Raw genomic sequence first — 4,478 nt, 5'->3', positions numbered from 1 at the left:
TCTACAAAAATGTAGCATTTTTAAGTCAAAAAGATGAATTTTGAAACCCAAAATATGAATTTTAATCTAAAATGATGAATCCGCAAATAAAAAAAAATTCATTTTTTTTAATTATTTAAATTTTAATCCAAATAGTTTATTTTCTAACTAAAAAAGATTAACTCTCAACGAGAGATGTAAAACTTGATATTTGAACAAAACATATATTATTTAAAAATAAAAAAGGGTTGAATTTAACTCAAGAAGAAATTTTTTTAACAAACTAGATTAATTTTTAACCAAAAAATTGCATTTTTCATAGAAAAGCTTAATTTTTAATTAAAAATATTAATTTTAAATTTGAAAAATAATAGCTAAAATTTTAGTTTTCCAAAATATTGTTTAATTTTTAACGAAATAGTTTAATTTTTGTACCCAAATGTAGAATTTCCAAGCCAAAGCGAAGAATTTTCGACCTATAAAAATATGAATTTTAAACAAAAAAATATTGTTTTTTTATCTGAACTTGAGTCTATAAATACAAGAATAAATACTGAATTTTTCAAGAAAAAATATGAATTCTCAACTAAAAATGTAATACCTGCTTGTTGATATTTTAACAAAGAAGACTATTTTGAAATCTGAATCAGTTGAATTTAGCTGAAAGCGAATAATGCTTAATAAAATACATTAATTTTAAAGCTAATAGTTGAATTTTTAAGTAGAAAAAGCCTAATTTTTAATTGAAAATATTATTTTTTAACTAAAAAAAGAATAGTTAAATTTTTTGTGAAAATAAATTAATTTGCCATTCAAAAATAAGTTTTCGAAAAAAATGGTTTAATTTTTAACCAAATAGTTTAATTTTCAGCCAAAGAGGTGCATTTTGAACTAAACTTATGAATCTTCAACAAAAAAATGAATTTTCAACAAGAGTTCAATATTTAACCCAAAAGATGTTTTAAGAAAGAAGATAAATTTTCTAACAATGGAATGGTTAAATTTTCAACCAGAGAGATAAATATTAAATCAAAACAATTTTTTTTTAACAAAGTGGTTTAACCAAGAAATTCAATTTATGAGAAAAATAGCACTTCTTAGCAATAAAGTTGAACCAAATAGTTACATTTTTAACTAAACAGTCTTTTAAATATATCCGAAATCTTTGTGAAATTTTCATTGGTTTAAAAAAGACATTTCAAATTAGGAAACAATTTAAGGAACTCTAAAAATGAAATTTTGCGGCCACCTTTTGAAATAATATCCTTGTTAGTAATTTATTTGACTAGATTTTCAACTTCATTTTTTCAGTTGCTTCTTAATAATGATTACATTTTGAGTTAAAATTTTTTTATTCAGTTTGAAAATTCAACAATTGTATAAAAAATTCGTCCTTTTAGTTGAAAACTCAATTTTTTTGGTTAAAAATTCAACTTTTTGTATTGAAAATTCAATTATCCTGGTAGAAAGTTGAATTTTAGTTAAAAATTCATATTTTGGTGCGGAATATTAAACTAAAATCTTTCTTGGTTCATGATTGAGCTATTTATTTTAAAACAAATTTTTTATTTGATTCAACTGTTTTTTATTTAAAATTTTAATATTTTTTGGTTGAATGAACTTCTTTGTTCAAAAATCATTTTTTTGTTGTTGAAGATTTATCGTTTTAGTTAAAAATTCATCTTTGCGAGAAAATTTAATTGCATTGTTGACATTTTTCAAATCGAAAACTAATTTTTAAAATTGAACTATTCCACTAGTTCTTGAATATTGATCTTTTCTAGTTAAACATTCAATTATTTACAAGAGTAGATAAATAAAACCTCAATAAATCAAGGAGGTCATGAAGTGAACCTTTCTTCGAGCGTTTTTGCATATTCAAAAATATGAGGCAAAACAAAGATTTCCACTGTTTTTATTTTGGTCTTATGATCAATTTAGAAATTTTTTTTTTTTGAAGAAATCGATTTCAAATTCTCTTTTATTAATAATCCGGTAGCCACTAACTCTTCTATATGCACTAATAGGTTCCCGAGATTACTCAGTTTTAAAAGGTCAAAAATGGCCCCTGGTCATGAATAGCTTCGGTAGGTTTTCAAAAAATATGGGTCAGTTTTTGTTTAAATAAATTTTTAAAACAATTTAATTATTTATAGATAACAAAATTTATACAATCATTTTTAACATAGCTGAGCAAAAATAAAACTTTTTTGCATCCTACACTTTCTTCCTACGATGAATCCTTTGCAATGTACAGCGTTATAAACAAATGATTTTTTAACAAAATTGCCATATTTGCACAGTGTTACCTCAGAATCTATAATACAGAAAAATTTAAAACGTGTACACTGTCTATATCAAAGATAGATCTCTTGAAAGGAAAAAGAAACCTTGCGATCGAATAAAAGCTTCTCTCCTTAAATTGTTGCTAAATAGTTGTTATTTTTAAGAGGAAATCGCTTGGACTCTTTATTTAATAATAAACAATTATCTAGATCAACCAGTGTCATAATGTTGCTTCAAATTGTTGTGAAAGATTTATTTAACATTATTAACATAACTTTCTCTTCTTAATTTTGGTTTGATAAATTGTTTAATAAAAATTGATATAAATAATGACCATCAATTACCAGACTTGACTTCAATTTTTTTAAATTAATCCTTGACATGATTAAACTTTTCACTTTTTTGATATTTTCTCGTATGGCGAGCCATTAATTATTTATGGCCTTATAAACAATGTATTTTTTATAAACACACCCTCCCTTAGAAGCCACATTTTTCAAGTTATTAGCGATTATCTTTGTTTATATCCTTAATTTTACCATAAAGAATGTAATTATTTTGGGTAGCATTTTCGATGTCTGACCATTATTGTTTATAACTATTGTTATTAAAAAAAACGCTAAACTAAAAAAATTGATATTTAAAAATTTTGTTTATTAATCCACGGCACAAAATAAAATTTTTCACCCTCGCTTTTCCCAATTAAGCGTTTTTGTTAATAACAATAGTTGTAAAAATAGTGTTGTAAAAATAGTTGTAAACTAATAATTTGAAAATTGTGGCGTTCAGGGGAGGATGTGTTTGTAAAAAATATATTGTTTATAGGGCCATAAATAATTATTGGCTCATCGTACCAAAATATATCACAAAAGTGTAAAGTTTTATTTTGTACCATAGATTAATATAAAAATAAAGAAAAAATACATTTTCGTAATTGAGCATTTTTGGTAATAACAATAGTTGTAAACAATAAGGGTCAGATATAAAAAATGCTACTCACGACAATTAAATTCTATATTGTAAAATTAAGGATATAAACAAAGGTGATCGCTAATAACTTTAAAATTGTGGCATTTAGGGGAGGGTGTGTTTATAAAAAATACATTGTTTATAAGGCCATACATAAATAACGGCTCGTCGTACGAGAAAATATCAGAACAGTGAAAAGTTTAATCATGTGTCAAGGATTAATTAAAAAAAATTGAAGTCAATTCTGGCGAATAATGGTTATTATTTATATCAATAGTTATAAAAAATTTAGAAAAAGAAATTATGAACAACAAATGATATTGATAATGCTAGATAAAGCTTTTGCAACAATCTGAAGTAACAGTATGACACTGGTTGATCTAGATCATTGTTTATTAATAAATGAAGAGTCTAAACGCTTTCCTCTTAAAAATAACAACTTTTTAACAACAATTTAAAGAGAGAAGTTTTTATTCGATCGGAAGATTTATTTTTTCTTTTAAAAGATCTATCTTTCATATAGACAGTGTACAATTTTTAATTTTTCTGCATAATAGATTCTGAGGTAGCACTGCAAATTTGAAAATTTTGTTAAAAAATCATTTGTTTATAACGATGTTCATTGCAAAACGGTTCGTCGTACGAAAAAAGTGCAAGGCACAAAAAAATTGTTTTTTTTTGCTCAGCCACATTTCGTAAGCCTGCCCAAGATTCATTATAACAAATATGTGTTATAAGAGTATTAATAATAAAAAAATACATAACAAAAAATAAATGAGACGTGTAAAACAAAATTTTACTTCAGAGATAACACAGGCCCACAAAAAAAACAAAAGTATCTGTGCAATTGACCAGACCTATATATTCTTATGTATTTTTCGACGCTGAATCCGAATTTGCAATAAAAAAGTAGGGTCCAACAACTTTTTTATGGGGTTTTGATCGAAAAACCTCATTTTTTACGGGTTTTTCATGTTTTTTTTTAAATAAAAAAAAATAAAGAAAATTTTTATTTTTTTGACTTCAGAATCGAATTCTACGGGAAAAATACATCGAAAACCATGTTTTAATTTTTTTTTTACAAAAATTTCAACCCACCATAAGGCGATGAAAAGGCAGAAAATCGCGAAAAGTGAAAAATTGGCTTCAAATTTGATTAAAATGACATTAAAATCAAGTTTTACGATTTTAAACCGATTTATAAACATTGAAAATACTTTACTGGGGGTTTTTGAGGTCGCTGA

The sequence above is a fragment of the Belonocnema kinseyi genome, chromosome 5 (genome assembly GCF_010883055.1).
Source record: "Belonocnema kinseyi isolate 2016_QV_RU_SX_M_011 chromosome 5, B_treatae_v1, whole genome shotgun sequence".
NCBI lineage: Eukaryota > Metazoa > Arthropoda > Insecta > Hymenoptera > Cynipidae > Belonocnema > Belonocnema kinseyi.
Note: the sequence above shows the minus strand (reverse complement) of the source record.